The sequence below is a fragment of the Panthera uncia genome, chromosome D4, assembly GCF_023721935.1.
Source record: "Panthera uncia isolate 11264 chromosome D4, Puncia_PCG_1.0, whole genome shotgun sequence".
Taxonomy (NCBI): Eukaryota; Metazoa; Chordata; class Mammalia; order Carnivora; family Felidae; genus Panthera; species Panthera uncia.
Genome location: NC_064807.1, coordinates 22,216,996 through 22,243,376, shown reverse-complemented (window position 1 = coordinate 22,243,376; position 26,381 = coordinate 22,216,996). Strand labels below are relative to the sequence as shown.

General features: G+C 37.8%; 1 pseudogene; it reads right to left on the bottom strand.

Annotated features, from left to right (window-relative positions):
• The window catches only part of LOC125918972 (protein SET-like), a 91,299-nt pseudogene extending 66,103 nt beyond the window's left edge, over positions 1-25,196 (bottom strand).
• Positions 25,197-26,381: the final 1,185 nt, after the last annotated feature.

Genomic DNA, 26,381 nt, shown 5'->3' with positions numbered 1-26,381 from the left:
TTTAATTCATCTCGGGCGGAACCCAGTCATTAAATTTTCTTTAAAGTTTCTCGGGTGTTTTTAATGGACAGCCAGGTCTGGGAACCACTGTGATGAATCTCTACTGCCTATGAAGTCAAATTAGAACTCCTGTAGCAGACCCTGCAGGTAATATGCTCAGATTCTTTCCCTTTCCATTCTATGTGCCCATCCCATACTTCAGTGTGATTTGTTGTTGTTTTTTTTCTCTTTAAGTTTATTTATTTTGAGAGTGAGACTGTGTGCAGAAAAGGTAGAGAGAAAGAAGGAGAGAGAATCCCAAGCAGGCTCTGCACTGTCAGCTGAAGGAGCCAGAGGCAGGGTTCAAACTCAAAAACTAGTGATATCATGACCTGAGCCAAAATCAAGAGTTGGATGCTTCACTGCCTGAGCCACCCAGGCGCCCCAGAGTGACATGTTTCTAATGGCCATCGGTACATGCTACTCTTCTGATAACCGCCCTTGTGTGACTAGAGCTGATGCATCCTTGCTCCTGCAAAGAAAAAAGAAAGGGCCTGGAGATTTATATCTCCTGGGGTAACCCGTAGACAATGCCTAAGTAATGTGAGACGATGATGCCTATGGATCTAGACATACTCTGGGTGTAATTTACACTTTGGGACCCCCCAGCAGACTAAGACAGGGCCTTTACCTAAAAACACACATACCCTTGCTTGGCTTTTTCTCCTTCCTTTCACTCCCTTACTCATTTCATCTGGGAAAATCACTTGCACACAAAACCTCATCATAAGGTCTGCTTATGAAGAATCCAGCCTTTCTGACATCTTGGTCAAAACAGTTCACAACTTGGTCCCACCATGTTTTCTGCAATTATCCATCATCTGGCGGGGGAGCTAGTTTTCTCATCCACTGTATTTCCCACAGAACTCTTTAAGCCTGCCATTTCCAAGTGACCTCTGTGAGTATCAAAACTTCCTACCTTTCACAAACTCTAGATATCACTCCCACCCCATGTATAGCCCAAGGCCCTACCCATACCATGTGCTCAACAAAACTGATTTGAACTGGTGGTGTCTCCCCCATGAAATTTGCTTTGACAATTCTAGCACACATAACTCTAGCTGTATTCTCCAACTTCTGTATTTAATGTCATATCTTCATTCATTTGTTGACTTATTCAACAGATAGTTATGTGATTACTAGGCCCCAGAACTGTGCTCATCATGGAGAATGAAACAATGGGTAAGGATATTTCTGACTCCATGGAGCTTACAGTCAAGTTAAGGATACAGATGTTCAGCAAATAATCACACAAATAAATGCTGATTTGTAACCATGATAAATGGTACTATGAAAGAACAGGAAAGTAATAAGTGTCCTTAGCTAAGGCTTCTCTGAATAAATAATGAAGAAATGATGACCTAAAATTATTGTCCTGATCTCTATTTTAGGGGTTCTTGGTTGCACCCCTCAAAATCTCATACAAATTTTGTGTGACCATACATTATTCTTCTAAACAGATTCTGAAGGGGTCCATAACCACAAACTGTTCACCTTGCCAATCCTGTAGAATATGTGTTGTTTATTAATTGCCTCCTATGTGTGCCCTGTCTGTAGTTCCCTCTTCATAGAAATGTTAACATTTTCTTTTGTATTTGATATCATTTAGTCCAATGTTAGCCATATGGTCATCACTCAATAAATATTTGTTTTCCTCCCCGTTTTTAGCCTGAGTATTTCCACAGAACTCAGACTTTCAAAAATAAAGTGTCATTCTTTATTGAATAAGAGCCCATTTTGAGCAGTGGTGGGTGGGATGAAAATGATTATCTTGGTTTTGTTTGGGTACCAGGAAAACAAGAGCAACAAAACAGGATTTGCATGTTAAAACCTGCTTGTGCTAGGCCAGTGCCAAACAATTGTCACTACATAGAAGCTTCAGAGTTATGCTTCTTCAGAGAATTAACATCCTCATTCTGGGAACTCTCTGCAATTGCCTCATCCCCAAACCCTAGGTATCCTAAAAGTACACTTGTTACCTAAAAGGTAAAAGCAAAAAACATTCATTTCATACACAAAAAGTTGAAATCTGATTACTTAATCAGGTATCCTGATCAATTTCAAAGAAAAATAGAATAAAAAATTAAAATTTAATTTCAAATGCCACTAAAAAATATCTGTGACTATATATACATTGAAAATGAATATTATATATGTACAGACTAAAATATAATATGAATTTATCTATTCCAGATATTAATACTTTTAATTCATATCTTTAGTAAGGCACTTAGACATGTTACAAATAGAAAAATGTATACATAAACCACAGTTCTTAACTGACGTCAGTAAACATAGGAACATAAAATCAGAAAAGAAGATTATGCCAGAATCCAATATATCTCCAAGGTATTGCTAAAAGTGCAACAATATGAACAAGTTGTACTTGAAACCCAGGTCCAACAGACCTGACATAATGGTGCAAAATGTGCAAAACACAAAAACCATTACAAAATTAAAGAGAAAAATATTAAAGAAAGAATTAAATTGAATAATTAAAAGACAAAAAAGCATGAAGTTAATTGTACACACCCATCAAAATCTAAGAGGGAAAACGACCTGTATAATTCTACATTCTCATTCCATGCTTTTCTTAAACTTGAAACTCAGAGTTTCAAAGATTGGTTGTTACTAGAATATCCTGAACAGATGACACCATATCCACACATCCACATGTTAATAGACTGCCACTCTTGAATGACCCAAACCATCTGGGACCAAACACCAAATTTTAAAAATGTATTTCCTTTTCCCATTGGTTGAGAACCCTTGTGCCTCTGTCCTCCTGCTCAACACTTCCATCATAGGTGTGCAATAAAGGGAGAAGACATCAGATGCAAACAATGCTGGCACTTCAAAACAACTCGCATACAAAGTTTGATAAAGTAGTTGAAATCCACAGTTCATTCTCAAAGCAAGATTTGATTTATGGTTTCTCGATGAAGGGTTTTCCTTTCTTTTAACATATATGATTGAATGCATGCTAAGTAGCTATATATTAGAAACCAAGTCTCAAAAACTACTTTAAGAAGGAAACATCAGACACCAAATTACTTTCCACACAGGGAATGAGGACAGAGTATGAAGGAGTGTAAGACTATCTAATTTTGCCATCTATCGCTTCTATTTTATAGGGCCTTTGAGCCTTGATCTGGTTCTTAACATGTCCTCCCAGGAATGTCACGCTCCCATAGACATAGTCAGCAATTCTCCATGTTAACTCCACCCTCTCTTCCGCTGTTTCAGTGCGAGTAAAGGAAAAATAATTTTACTATAAACAAAAGCAGCTTTGATCTAACTCTCATTTTTTAAAGTAATTTATTCTGAAACATCAGCATTTGAATTCTTAATGGCAAATTATCTGCTACACGTTTCATGAGTGATGAAGATTGACCAATATACTCATATCACAAAGTAGATATGGCCTCAAACAACGAACACTAACTCATCTATTCTAACCGTGAGGTATCTTGAATGACGTCACAGAACTGAAAGAAAGACTTGGTAGCCATTTAGTTCTATATTTTGCAACTCCTCTGTCTGGAACTCTCCCATACACTGAAAGACTATTATAATTTTTCTTTTCTTCCCTACTGACAGTTCTACCCAGGGTGAGGGGAATGAAGGTGATGCAACCATACTAGAAAAAGGAGATAAGCTAATGAATACGATGGAGGAGGTTTCACATTCACATATGTGTGTTGTATATAATGTGATCGTGGATGAGTGTCGTGGATGAAATGATGTGTTTCAGGCCAGGCAACTGGCGCTTCACTGTGCCCAAAGAAGGTTCATTGACAGGAAAGATTCACCAAAATCAGTGAGATAGGCCTTAAAATATTTTTAGTTCACCTCATTGTCAGCCCAAGTGCACCATTGTTCAGATAAGATTCATAGTTGGGTTGCTTTCACTATACAAATAAAAGAACCCAAGAACTTTCCTATAACAATGGATTTTTTAAATTGGCATATTAAATCCCTCCCTCCTCCATTCCCAAGTCAAGGCACCCCTCCAATGACTTTGATTAATCCTTTTGTAGAATTATGAACTTGGAGAGCTTTTGAAAGGAGAACGCATTGAATGCCAGGTGGGATTTAGCCAAAGCTGTCACAGCTCTGGTTGTTACCCCTTATAATCCATCTTCCTGAATCAAAAAGCAAACTGTGAACAAACAGCTTAGGCGGTTTGTTTGAAGATACACTCCTGTCTTTCTAGGAGAGATTAAGTCATGGCTACAGTTTGTTTGGAAAATGATTATCCACATTAAAATTATTAAATTCATGTAGCATCTCTTTTAGCCATATGTTTTATAAAGTTTCATCTCTGGATCACAATAATAATAAAGTTCAAGTTTTTATACTAAAACACAGACCTCGTCTACAGTCCTTCAAAATATCAATTTTTTTGCATTTGCCACAAGACAGTCTCTACGTTTTAAAAGGAACCACAGCCATACCAGTTATGGAGAGAAAGGGATTATTTTAGTATTTATCCCCAAACACCAGGCTCCATAAAAGCCACGTTCATGCCCTGCTGCAACAGGGACACAGATTAGGTAGCTAACAGCTTGAGCAAGAAGGAAAAGATAAAGCCACTCCTGTGATATATTTCAAAAGTAAAGTATTTTCCCTTACAATGGGAGTTTTCATCGGGCACCTGGGTGGCTCAGGCAGTTGGGTGTCCAACTTTGGCTCAGGTCATGATCTCATGGTTTGTGGGTTTGAGCCCATGTTGGGCTCTGTACTGACAGTTCAGAGCCTGGAGCCTGCTTCAGATTCCCTGTCCCCTTTCTCTCTGCCCCTTCCCCATTCATGCTCTGTCTGTCACTTTCTCAAAAATAAATAAACATTTAAAAAAAATAAACAAATAAAAAGAATGGGAGATTTCATCATAGTAAATGTATATAAATCTTAGAATACAATATAATCTCTTTAAATATCTAAGCAGTCAGCCTCCTTTGTATCACCAACTACTGCATATTTGATACTCAAGGTATTTTTGGTATTCAAATAATCCTTGAATTGAGATGGGGGCAGGAGATTGTTCAACGAATACTAAATGGATACTATGTATCAGGCTCCATGGCAGGTTTAAGATAAACAGGATTAATAAAACACTGGCCCTCTCTTTTTGAGCTCAGAGTGTAGTAAAGGAGACAATCACGTAAACAATAGACTACTAAACATTATGATAAAAGCCACAATAGAAGGGTAACCATTGGGTTGAATAGGCAGAACTCCAGAGAATATGGGGGGGGGGGGGGGAAGAGTGACAACCTGAAAATTCATGTGTTCCCTTCACAGGCCCTTTGTAACCAATCCACAGACTCATTTTTCTCTTAACTCTTTGAAGGAAAAGTTGGGTGAAAAGAGATCCCATAATTTCCTTAAATACTCTACTTTTAAGTCAGCTGTAGTGCCAAGAATAATCTAGCTCCGTAATTAAAATGTCCAGTCCATTTTATTAATCAAAACACCAAATACACTTAAAGTGAAAAATTCCCTCTGTCAAATTGGTAGTACTTTTAGGCTGGGAGGAAAGAAAGATATTGTCTTCCTTTTCTCTATTTCCCTGCCATGCCATTTTCTTACCCACCCCTTACCCAGCTCCACATACAAATTTGCCTCTGCTTTCACCAGAGATGGAGCCAGACAAAGGGAAGACAAGGAAGCATCAGGAAGTGTCTTGACTCAGCTGGTACCCTTAGAATCTGAACAAAATAGATTCTTTCTCTCATAAGGTGCTTTCATGTATTTATTCCACAAATATTAATTGAACACCAATTACATGCTAGGCACTGTTCCAAACATTGAGGACACCTAATAAGAAAAACAAAGCCTTTGAGTCTATGGACTTTATAGTCTAGTGTGGGCTATGAGAAAAAAAATATTCCATAGGAAAAAAGAAATAGGGAGCATGTAAGAGTTAAATGCTATTTTACCTAGGTCAATCAAGAATGCTCTTTTTGGTAAGGTGATATTTGAGCAGAGATATAAAAACAAACAAACAAACTGAAGCATTTAAGCCAAACAAATGTCAGAGTAAAGAGCATTCCAGCCTGAGAGAATAATAATTGCAAAGGCCCTGAGGTAGGCAAATGTTCAAAGAACAGCAAGAAGGCCAGTAGCATAGCTAGAGTAGAATAAGGGAAGGAAAGAATGTTGGAGATGAGGCCATATGGAGATCATATGGAAGGTAATGAGAGGCCACTGGGGTTATTTTCTGTTAAAAAGAGAATCTTGAATGTTTTGAGCAGTGATTTAAAATGATACACGTTTTTAAAAAAATTATTCTGGCTTCAAGGTAGAAAGTAGATTATAAAGTACACAAAGAAGGAGGAAGACAATTGGGAGGCTACTTTAAGAATTCAGACCAGAGATGATGGTAGCTTGAACCAGTATGATAGAGAAAAAGGAAACAGAATTGAATAGATTCTGGATACACTATAAAAGGTTTAATGATGGACAAATTACAGGATATACAAGTGAGAAAGAAGGTTAAGTGGACTCCAAAGTTTTGACCTGAGAAACCTAAAGAAAGATTCACTGAGCTAGGGAAAAATGTGAGAAGATAAGGTTGAATTAAAAAGAACAAACAAAAACAAGGTTTTTATTTTATACATGTTGATTTAAGCTTCCTATTTGACATCTAAAATAAATATACAAATAACTTGTTCAGTAATCAAAATTGGAGTTCAGAGAAGTCCAACCTGGTCAGCACACATCATATTCAAAGACATAAACATGGGGCGCCTGGGTGGCTCGGTTGGCTGTGTGGCCAACTTCGGATCAGGTCATGGTCTCACAGTTTGTGGGTTTGAGCCCGCATTGGGCTCTGTGCTGACAACTCAGAGCCTGGAGCCTGCTTAAGAGTCTCTGTCTCCCTCTCTCTCTCTGTGTCCCCTCCCTTGATTACGCTCTCTTTCTGTCTCAGAAATAAATAAACATTAAAAAAAATAATAAAGGAGAGAGAGGGAAGATGGCGGCGTAGGAGGACGCTGGGCTGACTGCGCGTCCTGCCGATCACTTAGATTCCACCTACACCTGCCTAAATAACCCAGAAAACCGCCAGAGGATTAGCAGAACGGAGTCTCCGGAGCCAAACGCAAACGAGAGGCCCACGGAAGAGGGTAGGAAGGGCGGCGAGACGGTGTGCGCTCCACGGACTGGCGGGAGGGAGCCGGGGCGGAGGGGCGGCTCGCCGGCCAAGCGGAGCCCCCGAGTCTGGCTGGCAAAAGCGGAGGGGCCGGACAGACTGTGTTCCGACAGCAAGCGCGACTTAGCGTCTGGGAGGTCATAAGTTAACAGCTCTGCTCAGAAAGCGGGAAGGCTGGAGGACAAAGGGAGGGAGAGCTGCTGAGCCCTGGATGGCAGAGCTCAGTTTGGCGGGGAACAAAGGCGCTCACCAGAGCCATCTCCCTCGCCCATCCCCCAGCCAAAATCCCAAAGGGAACCAGTTCCTGCCAGGGAACTTGCTCGCTCCGCGCAAACACCCAACGCTGTGCTTCTGCGGAGCCAAACCTCCGGCAGCGGGTCTGACTCCCTCCCGCTGCCACAGGGCCCCTCCTGAAGTGGATCACCTAAGGAGAAGCGAGCTAAGCCTGCCCCTCCGGCCCCCGTGCACCTTGCCTAATTGGCACCCCCAATTAGCAACGTGCACCCCCGTGCACCCAGCTAATACGCCAGATCCCCAGCACCACAAGCCTGGCAGTGTGCAAGTAGCCCAGACGGGCCACGCCACCCCACAGTGAATCCCACCCCTAGGAGAGGGGAAGAGAAGGCACACACCAGTCTGACTGTGGCCCCAGCGGTGGGCTGGGGGCAGACATCAGGTCTGACTGCGGCCCCGCCCACCAACTCCAGTTATACACCACAGCACAGGGGAAGTGCCCTGCAGGTCCTCACCACTCCACGGACTATCCAAAATGACCAAATGGAAGAATTCCCCTCAGAAGAATCTCCAGGAAATAACAACAGCTAATGAACTGATCAAAAAGGATTTAAATAATATAACAGAAAGTGAATTTAGAATAATAGTCATAAAATTAATCGCTGGGCTTGAAAACAGTATAGAGGACAGCAGAGAATCTCTTGCTACAGAGATCAAGGGACTAAGGAACAGTCAGGAGGAGCTGAAAACCACTTTAAACGAAATGCAAAACAAAATGGAAATGACAGCTCGGATTGAAGAGGCAGAGGAGAGAATAGGTGAACTAGAAGATAAAGTTATGGAAAAAGAGGAAGCTGAGAGAAAGAGAGATAAAAAAATCCAGGAGTATGAGGGGAAAATTAGAGAACTAAGTGATACACTAAAAAGAAATAATATACGCATAATTGGTATCCCAGAGGAGGAAGAGAGAGGGAAAGGTGCTGAAGGGGTACTTGAAGAAATTATAGCTGAGAACTTCCCTGACCTGGGGAAGGAAAAAGGCATTGAAATCCAAGAGGCACAGAGAACTCCCTTCAGACGTAACTTGAATTGATCTTCTGCACAACATATCATAGTGAAACTGGCAAAATACAAGGATAAAGAGAAAATTCTGAAAGCAGCAAGGGATAAACGTGCCCTCACATATAAAGGGAGACCTATAAGACTCGTGACTGATCTCTCTTTTGAAACTTGGCAGGCCAGAAAGGCTTGGCACGATATCTTCAGTGTGCTAAACAGAAAAAATATGCAGCCGAGAATCCTTTATCCAGCAAGTCTGTCATTTAGAATAGAAGGAGAGATAAAGGTCTTCCCAAACAAACAAAAACTGAAGGAATTTGTCACCACTAAACCAGCCCTACAAGAGATCCTAAGGGGGATCCTGTGAGACAAAGTACCAGAGACATCACTACAAGCATAAAACATACAGACATCACAATGACTCTAAACCCGTATCTTTCTATAATAACACTGAATGTAAATGGATTAAATGCGCCAACCAAAAGACATAGGGTATCAGAATGGATAAAAAAACAAGACCCATCTATTTGCTGTCTACAAGAGACTCATTTTAGATCTGAGGACACCTTTAGATTGAGAGTGAGGGGATGGAGAACTATTTATCATGCTACCGGAAGCCAAAAGAAAGCTGGAGTAGCCATACTTATATCAGACAAACTAGACTTTAAATTAAAGGCTGTAACAAGATGAAGAAGGGCATTATATAATAATTACAGGGTCTATCCATCAGGAAGAGCTAACAATTATAAATGTCTAAGCGCCGAAACCGGAGCCCCCAAATATATAAAACAATTACTCATAAACATAAGCAACCTTATTGATAAGAATGTGGTAGTTGCAGGGGATTTTAACACCCCACTTACAGAAATGGATAGATCATCTAGACACGCAGTCAATAAAGAAACAAGGGCCCTGAAGGATACATTGGATCAGATGGACTTGACAGATATATTTAGAACTCTGCATCTCAAAGCAACAGAATATACTTTCTTCTCCAGTGCACATGGAACATTCTCCAAGATCATATACTGGGTCACGAAACAGCCCTTCATAAGTTTACAAGAATTGAAATTATACCATGCATACTTTCAGACCACAATGCTATGAAGCTTGAAATCAACCACAGGAAAAAGTCTGGAAAACCTCCAAAAGCATGGAGGTTAAAGAACACCCTACTAACGAATGAGTGGGTCAACCAGGCAATTAGAGAAGAAATTAAAAAATATATGGAAACAAACGAAAATGAAAATACAACAATCCAAACGCTTTGGGACGCAGCAAAGGCAGTCCTGAGAGGAAAATACATTGCAATCCAGGCCTATCTCAAGAAACAAGAAAAATCCCAAATTCAAAATCTAACAGCACACCTAAAGGAAATAGAAGCAGAACAGCAAAGGCAGCCTAAACCCAGCAGCAGAAGAGAAATAATAAAGATCACAGCAGAAATAAACAATATAGAATCTAAAAAAACTGTAGAGCAGATCAACGAAACCAAGAGTTGGTTTTTTGAAAAAATAAACACAATTGACAAACCTCTAGCCAGGCTTCTCAAAAAGAAAAGGGAGATGACCCAAATAGATAAAATCATGAATGAAAATGGGATTATTACAACCAATCCCTCAGAAATACAAGCAATTATCAGGGAATACTATGAAAAATTATATGCCAACAAATTGGACAACCTGGAAGAAATGGACAAATTCCTAAACACCCACACTCTTCCAAAACTCAATCAGGAGGAAATAGAAAGCTTGAACAGACCCATAACCAGCAAAGAAATTGAATCGGTTATCAAAAATCTCCCAACAAATAAGAGTCCAGGACCAGATGGCTTCCCAGGGGAGTTCTACCAGACGTTTAAAGCAGAGATAATACCTATCCTTCTCAAGCTATTCCAAGAAATAGAAAGGGAAGGAAAACTTCCAGACTCATTCTATGAAGCCAGTATTACTTTGATTCCTAAACCAGACAGAGACCCAGTAAAAAAAGAGAACTACAGGCCAATATCCCTGATGAATATGGATGCAAAAATTCTCAATAAGATACTAGCAAATCGAATTCAACGCCATATAAAAAGAATTATTCACCATGATCAAGTGGGATTCATTCCTGGGATGCAGGGCTGGTTCAACATTCGCAAATCAATCAACGTGATACATCACATTAACAAAAAAAAAGAGAAGAACCATATGATCCTGTCAATCGATGCAGAAAAGGCCTTTGACAAAATCCAGCACCGTTTCTTAATAAAAACCCTTGAGAAAGTCGGGATAGAAGGAACATACTTAAAGATCATAAAAGCAATTTATGAAAAGCCCACAGCTAACATCATCCTCAATGGGGAAAAACTGAGAGCTTTTTCCCTGAGATCAGGAACACGACAGGGATGCCCACTCTCACCGCTGTTGTTTAACATAGTGCTGGAAGTTCTAGCATCAGCAATCAGACAACAAAAGGAAATCAAAGGCATCAAAATTGGCAAAGATGAAGTCAAGCTTTCACTTTTTGCAGATGACATGATATTATACATGGAAAATCCGATAGACTCCACCAAAAGTCTGCTAGAACTGATACATGAATTCAGCAAAGTTGCAGGATACAAAATCAATGTACAGAAATCAGTTGCATTCTTATACACTAACAATGAAGCAACAGAAAGACAAATGAAGAAACTGATCCCATTCACAATTGCACCAAGAAGCATAAAATACCTAGGAATAAATCTAACCAAAGATGTAAAAGATCTGTATGCTGAAAACTATAGAAAGCTTATGAAGGTAATTGAAGAAGATTTAAAGAAATGGAAAGACATTCCCTGCTTTTGGATTGGAAGAATAAATATTGTCAAAATGTCAATACTACCCAAAGCTATCTACGCATTCAATGCAATCCCAATCAAAATTGCACGAGCATTCTTCTCGAAACTAGAACAAGCAATCCTAAAATTCATATGGAACCACAAAAGGCCCCGAATAGCCAAAGTAATGTTGAAGAAGAAGACCAAAGCAGGAGGCATCACAATCCCAGACTTTAGCCTCTACTACAAAGCTGTCATCATCAAGACACAATGGTATTGGCACAAAAACAGACACATAGACCAATGGAATAGAATAGAAACCCCAGAAATAGACCCACAAACGTATGGCCAACTCATCTTTGACAAAGCAGGAAAGAACATCCAATGGAAAAAAGACAGTCTCTTTAACAAATGGTGCTGGGAGAACTGGACAGCAACATGCAGAAGGATGAAACTAGACCACTTTCTCACACCATTCACAAAAATAAACTCAAAATGGATAAAGGACCTGAATGTGAGACAGGAAACCATCAAAACCTTAGAGGAGAAAGCAGGAAAAGACCTCTCTGACCTCAGCTGTAGCAATCTCTTACTCGACACATCCCCAAAGGCAAGGGAATTAAAAGCAAAGTGAATTACTGGGACCTTATGAAGATAAAAAGCTTCTGCACAGCAAAGGAAACAACCAACACAATTAAAAGGCAACCAACGGAATGGGGAAAGATATTTGCAAATGACATATCGGACAAAGGGCTAGTATCCAAAATCTATAAAGAGCTCACCAAACTCCACACCCGAAAAACAAATAACCCAGTGAAGAAATGGGCAGAAAACATGAATAGACACTTCTCTAAAGAAGACATCCGGATGGCCAACAGGCACATGAAAAGATGTTCAACGTCACTCCTTATCAGGGAAATACAAATCAAAACCACACTCAGATATCACCTCACACCAGTCAGAGTGGCCAAAATGAACAAATCAGGAGACTATAGATGCTGGAGAGGATGTGGAGAAACGGGAACCCTCTTGCACTGTTGGTGGGAATGCAAATTGGTGCAGCCGCTCTGGAAAGCAGTGTGGAGGTTCCTCAGAAAATTAAAAATAGACCTACCCTATGACCCAGCAATAGCACTGCTAGGAATTTATCCAAGGGATACAGGAGTGCTGATGCATAGGGGCACTTGTACCCCAATGTTTATAGCAGCACTCTCAACAATAGCCAAATTATGGAAAGAGCCTAAATGTCCATCAACTGATGAATGGATAAAGAAATTGTGGTTTATATACACAATGGAATAATACGTGGCAATGAGAAAAAATGAAATATGGCCTTTTGTAGCAACGTGGATGGAACTGGAGAGTGTGATGGTAAGTGAAATAAGCCATACGGAGAAAGACAGATACCATATGTTTTCACTCTTATGTGGATCCTGAGAAACGTAACAGAAACCCATGGGGGAGGGGAAGGAAAAAAAAAAAAGAGGTTAGAGTGGGAGAGAGCCAAAGCATAAGAGACTGTTAAAAACTGAGAACAAACTGAGGGTTGATGGGGGGTGGGAGGGAGGGCAGGGTGGGTGATGGGTATTGAGGAGGGCACCTTTTGGGATGAGCACTGGGTGTTGTATGGAAACCAATTTGACAATAAATTTCATATATTAAAAAAAATAAATGAATAAACTTTAAACAAACAAAAAATAATAATAAAGACATATACATGGAAATGGATAGGTAGAAAAGTGATATCAGGCCAAATACCTGAAAAACCATAGTTGAGAGTATATTTATGGTACTCCAAATTACTAGGAGGAAATATGTTATCAATAAAATATCACCTCTAAAGATTCCTTCATTTTAAAACATGTAAGTGTGAAAAAGTATTCCATTTTATATCTACTTCCAAAGTTAACCATAAATCTTGGAAAGCAAAATGGTAGCTGGGAGGTTAGAAAATTATCAAAAAGATTTTCCAAGTAATGAGAAAAAAAAGTTTTTAAATAAACACTTAAAATGTGAAAAAGTCTAACATTTTATATTTGATTCTAATGTTACTATAAATCTTGGAAAGTAAAAGGGTAGCTGGCAGGTTAGAAAATTATCAAAAAGATTTTCCAACTAAAGAGAAAAAATTTTAAATAAATGCTTTAATTAAATTCAAAGAGGGATACTCATAGTTGCAATGTGGAATCCGTTGTTTTAATTGCCATAAAAATATAAAGTCAGTAAGATATCAAATAATCTATAAAGACAGTTTAATATCAAATAATTCATTTCCCTCATTGGAAGTATAACTATGATTAATCTGAGACTCTGCTTCTCTTGATAGTGATAACACAGTATAAATACCTACAAATATGAAATTAGAGATTCTACTCCATTTGACATTTTCTAAGAGGATACATGCAGATTAAACTATCGAATAAAACTCAGTCATATATGCTTTCATGTTGTAAAATTATTGCCCTACTACAACCCAAGTCAGAGAGAGGAAGGGACATCTGGGTGGCTCACAGAGAGGAAAAATTAATATTGGTCTACTAAATATCAATAGTGTTCCCTGTTTTGAGATTCATAGGAGCCTTGTTAAATGTCAATTATATCGTAATTTAAAAAATAATAATAGGAGCCACTATTACAGAAGGAGATTACAGATAGGGAAAGGGAAGAAGCTAAAATTAACCCTGCAGTTTTGGATGTTTGATTGTAATTGGAGGTACTAGTGAAAACTCATAGTGTAGAGTGAAAACTCATAGATACAGAATGAATATAGATGCATATTTTGTGTGTGTGTGTGTGTGTGTGTGTGTGTGTATCTACTGAGAAGGCATGGGAACAACAATACTCCAGTAACAATGAACACACTTAGCAGCCTTAGCACACATATTTTGGCTTCTAGATACCATACTCCAGCTAATAGAACCAGGATATATTACAGAAATGGCTTATTCTAGGACTGCTGCAGCAAAAATACCAGATGGTCTTACACAGCACACATATGGTGCTGTATAAGAAAGTAAGAAAATGTTCAAAGAATGATGGAGATATGTCAAAAGTACCCAGAAGTTAGTTTGAAGGGGCTCCCACTGTCCAAACCTGTGACAATATGGACATCAAAATAAATATTGATAGTAACAGACTATACTTACCTAAATAAAACAGAAAACCCTGAGCCCATCTGAGTAGAAAGGAATAAATGAATGGAGAAAGACAAGTTTGATGAATAAAAAGATATATACACAGTCTTAAAGTACTTCCTGACAAAAGTCATTACAAAGAAGAAAAGTGTAAAAGTCTGGCACACAACAACTTAATCAAGTGATTAAACTGAACATCATCGGTAATAGGATTAATAAACATCAAGCATGACTTGATAGGATGAAAGAAGAAATCAGCCTCACTTGTGTGCTATTCTTACCAAAGACATATAACCTACAACTAAATATGAGGGAACATCCGACAAACCCAAATGGAGAGATATATTATAAAATTAATGGCTTGTAATATTTAACATTTATGACCATCAAGCATCACTGAGGAACCATTCCAGACTAAAAGAGACTACTTCTCATTACAAAACTTTTCAATTTTTTTACCATGTGCATTTACTTCCTGCTCAAAAGTTTATTCATTAAAAATTTTAAGCAAACACAATTTTAAAACCATGAAGAGTTTGACCCAGAAATTCCAACTCCAGATGTATACTCTAGAGAACCACTTAAAAATATGCACAATGAGGCACATACAAAGTTGTTCACGGCAGCATTGTTTATAATAATGAAAAATAGGAAACAAATGAGCAGCAATCTAAAACAAAAAAACTTCTGAATATCCATTTAAAAAAAACACTATGCAGCAGTTAAAAGGAATGAGGTACATCTACATGCAGTATTATGGGTAGATTGACAAGATATCTGTTGAATTAAAAAAAAATACATTCTGCAGAGCAATATGCACAATTAGATACCTTTTTATGTGAAATAAATAAACTATACATATTCTAGGTCAATGAATAGCACAGAATGTATACCACACCCATGACAGTGGTAGAGGGTTTACATCCTTGGAAGGGGTGACCAGTGGGGGTCTTTAAACTTATGGAGGCTGCTTTAATTTTTAATATAACTTAATCATATATTGCTTACATTTTAAAAAGTAATTTAAAGCAAAAACAACAACAAAACCTGACCTACAGGAGATGGCAGTCTATCTTCGAAATGTAGTGGAAAATGAGAACTCTAGTGTTTCTCTTCTGTCAAGCATAGTTTTCCATCCAATCACCTGATCTTTCAGGAACTTTACCCACTTCGTGTTATCCAGGAGGCAATCAACCCAGTGCCATTCTGATCATAAAGGTGGGTCCATAACCTAGTCTGGCTCATCAACACCTCTGTCCCTATGACCACATTTTTTGTTCAGGAATTAACAAATATTCCATATGAGACCAATCAGAGCATTTTTTTTTTAATCAAGCTACTTTGGATTCAATTTCTATCCACTTGTATCCAAAATAGTCCTGACAAATATAGGGAGACACATTTAAACAGATATTTTCAATGGGATAAGACAAGTAAAAGAGAAACACTATATGAAGTAGCATATTACTTAAGATAGGCTGTTATATATTAAATATGTGTATGATAAACCATAAAGTAACCACTAAAAAAACACAGAGCTAATAAGTCCCAAAATAGAGGGAAAGTGATATAAAAATTACTCAATCCAAATGAGGTGTGAAAAGTGTGAAAGAAGTACAAATAACACAAGGGACAAACAGCAAATGAATAGCAAGAAAGTAGAATTAAACCCAAGTAAATCAATAATCACATTAAATGTAAACAGTTTATATTAGTTTTGCATTGCTAACACAACAAATTACCACAAACTTAGTGTCTTGAAACAACACAAAGTAATTATCTTATAGTTCTGAACAAGAAAACTCTGGTACAGGCCTTATCAGGCTAAAACCAAGATGCCTACATGGTTTATTCCTCCTGGAGACTCTGTATTTGTTTCTTTGATCATTCAAGTTGTTGGCATAATTAAGACCCTTCCAACTGTATAAATGAAATCTATTTACTTTCTGTCTATCAGCTGAGGGCTATTATAACTCCTAGTAACTGTCTGAGCTCATGGTTGCCTTCCCCCATCTTCAAAACTAGCAACGGAAGATCAAAGACTCTCTTACATTTTGAATTTCTCCCGCCTCTCCTTCTGTCTTCAAATCTCTCTGATTTCTGCTGGGAAAAGTTCTCAGGTACTAAGGGCTCACGTGATTCTACTGGGCCCATAGGGTATTTCAGGATCTTCTCATTTTAAGGAGAGCTGATAAACAACTTAAATTCCATCTGAAAACCTAATTATTTTACACCGTGTAAAGTAACATATTCACAGGGGGACATGAACATCTCCTAGGGGCCATTATTCCACTTACCACATGGTCTAAATATTCATTAAAAGACAGAAACTGTCAAACTGGATTAAAAAGCAAGACCCAACTACACACTACCTATAAGAAACCCACTTTACATATAAAGAAACCAACTGTCTAAATTTAAAAAAAAAGAAAGAAGGAAAAAGATAAACCATCCTAATAAAAACAAAGCTGGATAAAGTAAAGTGATGGAAAATAGTAGAAGAGGGAACTCCAGGAAGCTTTAAAAAGCTCTCCCATATACCAGAGAATCTAGAAATCCAGACACATGTACACAGCAGGACATATGTACTAAAAGACCTCAGAAAACAATAAGCTTTTACCTGTAGTTAATCTTTAGGTTCAATGAAAACAAGAAGTAAGTGCTCCAGCACAGAGCCAATTTGCAAAGACCTGGAGTCTATTCTTTCCTTTCCCTTTTTTTTTTTTCTTTTCTCCATTCATTTAAGAAAATTTCCAACAACTCACTAAGAACTAAATAAACAGGCTTCAAAGACAACACATAACAAAGAATAGTCTTTACAAAAATGGTATAGACCAAAATAGAAGAGTTGAATCACTATATTGAACACCTGAAACTAATATCACACTGTATGTTAACTAACTGGAATTTAATTAAAATTTTTTTGAAAAATGAAAAAAGGGGTGTTGACTAACTTGATTGTGAAATGATTGCACCTATCTGAAAATCTATTTAAAAAACACTGAATTATAAACTTTATATGGGTGCACTCTGTGGTATGTGAATTATATCTAAATAAAATTCTTCTTAAAATAGTTTCAAAAGTCACTAAACAAACTACAACCTACAGCCAGCAACACCTAATCCTGGGCATGGGTAGGAATCTGATTTCCAGAGTAAAAACTCAAAATGCCCAGTTTTCAACAATAAACTATGAGGAATGCAGAGAAATAAAAAAGTATGCTCCATTCACAAGAGAAAAACAGAAATTAACAAAAACTCTTAAGAAAAGTACAGACATTAGACTTACTAGACAAAAACTGTCTTAAATATACTCAAAGAGCTAAAGGAAGCCATGGAAAAAGAACTAAAAGACATCAGGAAATTGACACCTCAACCAATAGAGAATATCAAAAAAACAGAACTTATAAAAAGGAACCAAATAGAAAACTTGAAGCTGGAGGGGGACCTGGGTGGCTCAGTTGGTTAAGAGTCTGACTTCGGCTCAGGTCATGATCTCATGCTTCGTAAGTTTGAACTCCATGCCAAGCTCTGTGCTGACAGCTCAGAGCATGGAGCCTGCTTTGGATTTTGTGTCTCCCTCTCTCTCTCTGTCCCTCCCTCACTTCCACTCTGTCTCTCTGTCTGTCTCAAAAATAAACATAAAAATAAAAGAGATTTACCAAGATAAAACGCATTCTGTATTGAAACATAAACATAAATCTCACACACACACACACACCACCACCACCACCAAACAAATTTAACTATTCAAATTGGACAAAGTATGTACTCCTACCACAGGGAATTTTTTAAATCAATATCAGAAAAATCTGGGGCACCTGATTAGCTCAGTCAGTTGAACATCCAACTCTTGATTTCACCTCACGTCATGATATCACAGTCATGGTATTGAGACCCACATGGGGCTCCACAGTAAGTGTCGAACCTGCTTTGGATTCTCTCTCCCCCCATCTCTCTCTGCCCCTCCCCAGCTTGTGCATGTGTGCTCTCTCAAAATGAATAGACTTTAGGGGCGCCTGGGTGGCTCAGTCGGTTGAGCGGCCGACTTCGGCTCAGGTCATGATCTCGCAGTCCATGAGTTCAAGCCCCGTGTCGGGCTCTATGCTGACAGCTCGGAGCCTGGAGCCTGTTTCAGATTCTGTGTCTCCTTCTCTCTCTGACCCTCCCCCATTCATGCTCTGTCTCTCTCTGTCCCAAAAATAAATTAAAAAAAAAAAACTTAAAAAAAAATTAAAAAAAAATGAATAGACTTTAAAATAAAACTCTTTCAAAATCCTCCAAATACAGTACAACCTTGGATTACAAGGAACTTGTTCTGCAAGTGTTCCACAAGAAGAGGGAACATTTCTAGTAAATTTTAACTTGATAAATGAGCAATGTCTTGCAATACGAGTAGTATGTGATGCCAAACACCACATAATCACAACTGAGCCGATGGTTCTTCTCTCTCTCTCTCTCTTGCTGCGGGATTATGGGAGATCGTCTCCCATGCTCAGATGCTCGGTCTCAGGCCATGGTGTTTGGGAGAAATCAGTGATTTTTCAGAACATTGGAAGGTGCCCACAACTGCCACTAGTGTAAATTTTTGTCACTTCAAAGCACCCAGGGATAGTCCTTTGCTTTTCCGTACAAGAGTAAGGTTAGGAATGCTTTGCTTCATTCTAGGTCAAGCTGCCTGCAAATATAGACCTTCTCCTCTGCTGCCTTATTGCCAGTTACATTAAAACAGTATATGACAACAGTTTATTAGTACTGTAGTCAGATTCCATTAGTGACAGTGAGTCATCCTACACAATAACCCGCCTCTCCCATCTCCCTCACCCCAGCCACGAAGGTTTTCAAAGGTTAGTGCAGGTTAATTCTTTTTCTTTATATTTTGTATTTCTTTATTATTTTGTATTGTATTACATTATTGTAATCATTTTAATATGAATATTTTGGGGTTGAGGAATGAATCACCTGAGTTTCCATGATTTCTTATGGGGAAATTCCTTTTGATATACAAGTGCTTTGGATTACAGGCATTTTTTCAGAACGATTATGCTTGCAAACCAAGGTTTTACTGTATTTGGAAATTAAATAAAAGTTCTAAATAACCCATGAATTGGATCAAAGAAGAAACCAAAAGGGAAATTAAAAGTATTTTGAACAGAATGAAAACAGAACACGACATACTGAAATTTTTGAGATGCAGTTAAAGCAGTGTTTAGAGAAAAATTTATAGCACTGGATACCTATATTAAAAAAGTCTCAAATCAGTGACTTTACTTCTACCTTAAGCAACTAAAAAAAGAAGGGCAAATTAAATCCAAACCTGAGAAGAAATCATTGAAATAGAAAACACATACAAAAAAAAGTAGAAAAAAATCATTTAAACCAAAAACTAGTTCTCTGAAAAGATAAAATAGTAATAATAATAATAATAATAATAATAATAAACCTCTAACCAAACTTACCAGGTAAAAACTAAGGAAGTCACAAATTACCAATATCAGGAATGAGAAGGGGAACATCACTGCAAGATCCTAAACACATTTGAATAATAAGGGAATATTCTCAACAAATTTTTACTAATAAGTCTGGAAACTTAGATAAAACAGGTAAATTTCTTAAGAAACACAAACTATCACAACTCACTAATATGAAACAGATAATTTGAATAGCTCTGTAACTATAAAGGAAATAAATTTTTAACTTAAAATCTCCCAAAAAAGAAAATCTCCAGAGTCCTATGGTTGCACTGGAGAAGGGTTAGAAGGATTTGGAGAATTCAACCAAGTGTTTAAAGAAGAATTACCACCTTTTCTACAAAATGTCTTCCACAAAATCTCTTCCAGAAAATAGAGGAGGAGGGAACACTTTCCAATTCATTTTACAAAGTACGACCCCAGTACAGAAATGAGGAAAAATCAAGGGGTGCCTGAGTGGCTCGGTTGGTTAAGCATCCTACTTCGGCTCAGGTCATGATCTCACAGGTCATGAGTTTGAGCTCTGCATCAGGCTGTGTGCTGACAGCTCAAAGCCTTGAGCCTGCTTTGGATTCTGTGTCTCCCTCTCTCTGCCTCTCTCCCACTTGCACTTTCTCTCTCTCTCAAAAATAAACATTAAATTTTTTTTAATATTTAAAAAAAAGAAAAAATCAGTACAAAAATAAGGAAACTACAGATCAATCATTCATGAATATGCATGTAAATATCCTTCACAAAATTTTAGCAAACAATATATAAAGGGAATTATATACATAACTAAGTAGCATTTATTCCAGGGATTCAAGGCTGGTTCAATATTAGAAAATCAATCAGTATAATCCACCTTATTTAACAGACTAAAGAAGCCTAATCACAGGATCATATCTATTAATACAGAAAAACACTTGATGAAGTTCAGCACCTATTCATGATTAAAAACTCTCAGAAAAATAACAAAAGAGGGATGTTCTTCAAATTGACAAAGAGCAACTATAAAAAACCCACAGTTAGCATGATGTTTATGGTGAAAGACTGAATGCTTCCACACTAAGATATGGAACAAGGCAAGTCTGTCTGCTCTCACCATTCATATTTATAAACACATATTAATAAACAAAGTTCTGGCCAGTGTAATAAAGTATAGAGATCATAAAGGAGGAAGTAAAACTTCCCTTATTTGTAGATGATATGATTATCTACAAGAAAATCTGAAGGGATCTACAAAAACATCTCTGAGAATTTATATGTGAGGTCAGCAAGGTCAAAGAATATAAAATAAATGTACAAAATCTATTCTTTTTCTATATATTATCAATGAGAACACAGAAAAGTTTAAAATGCACTATGATTTATAATCACTGAAAAATAAAATGTGTACAAAACATGTTCAGAACTTAGATGCTGAGAGCTATACAATATTTATGAAAGAAATTCAAGAAGACATAAATGGATAGCTATGTTCATAGGTTGGAAGACTCAATATACTAAAGATGTCCAATTCTCCCTCGATTGACATACACATTTAACACAGTTGCTATCAAAATCCCAGCAGATTTTTCTATAGACACAATTTTCTACAATTTATGTGGAAAGGCAAAGGAAGTGGAATAACTAACACAATTCTGAGAAAGATGAATAAAGCAGAAAGAATCAGTCTTTCAATTTTAAAACTTAATTTATTACAGCTACAATAATCAAGACTATGTGCATAATTAACACAGATAGATACATACATCAATGAAACTGAATAGAGAACCAAGAAATAGAACCACACAAATATATTCAATGAAATTTAGACAAAGTACAAAAGAAATTCAATGGAATAAAGCTAGCTTTTCAATAAATAATGCTGGAGTAAGTGGACATCCATATGCCAAGAAAATGAACTTCAGCCTAAGTCTCATACCTTAATATAAAAACTAATTCCGGGTGCCTGGGTGGCTCAGTCAGTTAAGGGTCCAACCCTTGGTTTCTGCTCAGGTCATAATCTCACCACTCCTGAGATCGAGCTCAGCCTTCAGCTCTGGGCTGACAGCACAGAGCCTGCTTGGGATTCTCTCTCTCTCTCTCTCTCTCTCTCTCTCTCTCTCTGCTCCTCCCCTGCTCATGCACTCACACTCTCTCAAAATAAATAAACCTTTTAAAAAATTAACTCAAATGGATCACAGATTTGAATATAAAACTTTCAAAAAAACTAGGAGAAACTCTTCAAGATCTAAAGCTAGGCACAGAGTTCTTAGATGTGACCCCAAAAAAATGACCCATAATAGGAAAGGTTTACCAATTGATCTTCATCAAACTTTAAAACAATTGCTCTGCAAAAGACTGTTAAGATGATGAAAAAGACAAGCTACAGACTGGGAGGAAATACTACTTGCAAACCACATATCCACCATAAGGTTAGTATCAACAAAATATAAATAACTTTCGCAACTCACTGGTAAAAAAAACAAACAAACAAAAAGAAGCAAATAATCCAACTAGAACGTGGACAAAGACATGAAGAGGCATTTTTCACCAAAAGACAGATGACAAAGAGGCCAAAGAAAAGTGTTTAATATCATTTGTCATTCAGGAAGTACAAGTTAAAACCACAATGATATATCATTATACACTTATTACAATGGCTAAAGAATTAAAAAAAATTTTTAATGTTTATTTAGTTTTGAGAGAAAGAGAGAGACAGAGTATGAGCAGGGGAGGGGCAGAGAAAGAGGGGGACACAGAATCTGAAGCAGACTCCAGACTGTCAGCACAGAGCACATGGGACTCAAACTCATAAACCACGAAATCATGACCTGAGCTGAAGTCAGATGCTTAACCAACTGAGCCACCCAGGGGCCTCAAGATTTTTTTTTTTTTTTTAAATAGTGACAACACCAAATGTTGGCAAGGATGAAGAGAATCTACAGGATCGTTCATATTGTTAATGAAAATATAAAACAGAACAGCCACAGTTTCTGTATCTTAAAAAACTAAACATGCAACTTGGTGATCATCCTACGGGGCATTTATCACAGAAAAATGAAGACTTATGTTCACACAAAAACCTGTACACAAATATTCACAATATTCCTATTCAAAACTGGAAAACCACAGCTGTTGTTCAACCAATGGTTAAAAGAACTGTAGAACATCCATGCTATGGAATACTACTCAGCAATTAAAAAAAAAAAAGTGAACTGATACACAAAACAGCCTACGTGAATCTCCAGAGAACTAAGCTGAGTAAAAAAAGGCAAATTCCAGCACATTACATAGCTTATGACTCCATTCATATAAAATACTACTGAAATGGCAAAATTATCAAAATGGAAAAACAGATGCGGGAGGGTAGGGGCAGGAGGTAATTGTGTCTATATAAAATGGCAATAGGAGGAAAAGCCGTAGTGATAGAAGTATTCTATACCTTGACTGTATCAACATCAATCTTGGTTGTCATATTATAGCATACTTTTGTAAGATATTATGATTGGAGGAAGCTGGATAAAGTATACATGAGCTCTACTTTTTTAAAAATTTTCGTTAATGTTTATTTTGAGAGAGACTGAGAAAGAGCATGAGTGGGGAAAGGGCAAAGAGAGAGGGAGACACATAATCTGAGGTGAGTTCTATTTCTTACAACTGCATGTGAATCTGCTTTCGTCTCAAAATAAAAACTTTCATTTTATTTATTGCTTTTGTGTGCACCCATTTAGTTTTATTGTAACAAAGCAACTTGTACACTTTTAATGTTTAAAACTGAGCATCATTTTTCCTTTCCAGTGAAACAAAAAGAAAATATAAAAATAAACAGAAACAAAATTACAAGAGAATGTCAATGCCAAATAAGATCCTATAGGTTCTGCTGATCGTCCCATCGAGTGGCAGGGCTCAAATCATCTTTAGGAGAGAATTTTATTTTAAAAGTATCATCTTCAACTGCAAGGATGTCTGTTAAACATAGCAATCCAACATTCCAAAGGAGAAGCCATGTTGTCAAAAGGCCCACTTAACCCACCCAAACCTCTCACGCCCACCCTTTGATGACCTTCTATAGCCCCATTTTTTAAAGTTTTTTTTTTCTTTTTTTAAACATGAGAAAGTAGACAGATATGTGTTGGTAAATGCTAACTGTTCGCATTCACATAGAGGCACAGTATAATCTCTGAGCCAAATAGACAGAGAAAGGAGGAAAAAAGCCAGAATTCTACGCACTACTACACGGGGGCCTAGGACCTTCCAGCTTCCAGCAGAGCTAAGGGAGCAGAAGGTTTTTCTTTTTTCCCCACAGAGCACAGTGGTGCTGATTCCATAAAGTTTTTGTTGAGACAGGAAGGGATAAAAATGAATTTGGAACAGAAGGGGGTAGAGAATCTTTTCCCACTATATTCTGCTCAAGTCATTCCCCCCAAAATAAGTTGAGAACCGTGGTATAAAGGGAGAGAAAAGAGACTTCAAATTAGTCACCTTCTCCTTCATCCTACCCTCATCATCATCTTCATCTACTTCACCTTCATCCTCATCTCCGTCTCCATCAATATCTTCCAATCCCCCTCCTCCTCCTCCTCCTCCTCCTCTTCCTCCTCCTCCTTCTTCCCCTTCTTTATCATCCATATCAAGAATCAAGCAGTAGTGTAATGGATCTGGCCAAATATCATCTTTGATGACCTCTCCTAACTCACCTGCACCTGATCAGTAAACCAGGTGAAAAAGCTCTCTGGTTCCTCATGCTGTCTCTTCCTGCTGGCTTTATTCTGCACTTGCCTTGAATGTTTCATCAAATCCTTTCCAGAATTCCATTTGATTTCAGTGGACTTTGAAGATGGATCACCACTCTCATTCAGATGAAATTCTTTGGAGAGAACTTTATTTTCAAAGTAAGGGTTTTCATCAAAATAAAATCTATTCTGTAACCTGACTTAATATATTCAAATTCTGTCACTTCACCTCTTGTCAAATAATGCAGTGCCTCTTCATCCGCCTCCCCAAGCAGACACTTGTGGATGGCTGACACATGTTGTTACCAAAATATTTGGGATTTTGGCAATAAATTCCTACCTCTTCTGAAAAAATGGTTGGTGGAGTTTGTTATATTTCTGTTCTACTTTCAAAAGCTCCTCACTGGCTTGTTCATTAAGTCTATCTATTTCATTTTGTATTTCACCAATATGTTCAATTGCTTCTTGTTCTTCTTTTTCTCCCTTTGGCAAGTGCTGAGAGGTCAACATCTCATCTGGCTTGGGGACAGCAGGTCGTCTCGGTTTCTTTGTTTGAGGCAGGAGTGAAGACTGGCATTAGGGGGCCAGGTTGTGAGGAAAGTCCATGAAACAAGGGCAAATGCAGTTCTGGAAGAAGCTCCAATTACTCAAAAACTTTCATTTTAAAAAACTCAAATGAATGGGAAGATATGGATGTTTGTTATCTTGATTATGATTTCATTATCAAAACTCATCAAGTTGTACACTTTCAAATACATGAGTTTTTTGCATATCAAATATGTCTCAAGAAAGCCGGGGGGGGGGGGTGGGATATACAGTATTTTCTTCCTTTTCCCTTTCTAAGTAATTCAGTCTTAGAGCCAACAGGTGAACCAAGCAAAATGGGTATCCACACCAAAAGGGGATAGAGGAGGGCAGTAGAGAGGCGTCAGCAGTGTCCCAGAGCTGGGATTCACAGCCCAAGCAGTATGAAGAGGGGCTTGGCATAGAAGCATTGCCTGGTGCAGTATGGGTGTCTACATAACACAGCTGCCACACACGTTGATATCTAAGTGGTAGAAAAAGATATCCATACATGGATGAGACAGTGGAGATGAAAACTGCATCCATACAGTCGGAATGATTGAACAAGTACATACATATAAAAAAAATAATGGAACCAGGTTCCTCACTGTTGAAGAAAGAAGTTAAAAACATGGAAAGATAGGGGCACCTGGGTGGCTCAGTCAGTTAACATCCAACTTCTGTTCAGATCATGATCTTCCCTTCTATGGTTTGAGCCCCATGTCGGACTCTGTGAGTACAGCTCAGAGCCTAGAACCTGCTTCAGATTCTGTGTCTCCCACTCTCTCTGTCCTTTTCACATGCTCTGAATCTCTCTCTCTTTCAAAAAATAAACATTAAAAATTAATTAATTAATTAAAACATGGAGAGGTAGAAAACTACAATGAACCCAGTGGTGTTAGATAGTAACTGGAAGTATTGGTGTGAACTCATGACTCTCAACATATATAGATGTAGACAGAAATAAACTAATATTTAAATCCGTGAATTTGTGTCAGTGTGCATGCTTATATGTATTCCCTTTGTTTATTGAAAGGACCTACAAGCTACAATATCTTAATAATGAATGTATCTAGCACACTGGTCTTGGCTTCTCAATACCAATCTCCATTAAAGAAAGCAGGACTACCTGGAAACATGGCTGAAACCAGGATTTGCAGGGGAACGTATACAATGAGACTAAAACATTTTTGGGTCAGAAAGTAGAAAGTGATGAGACGAATCAAA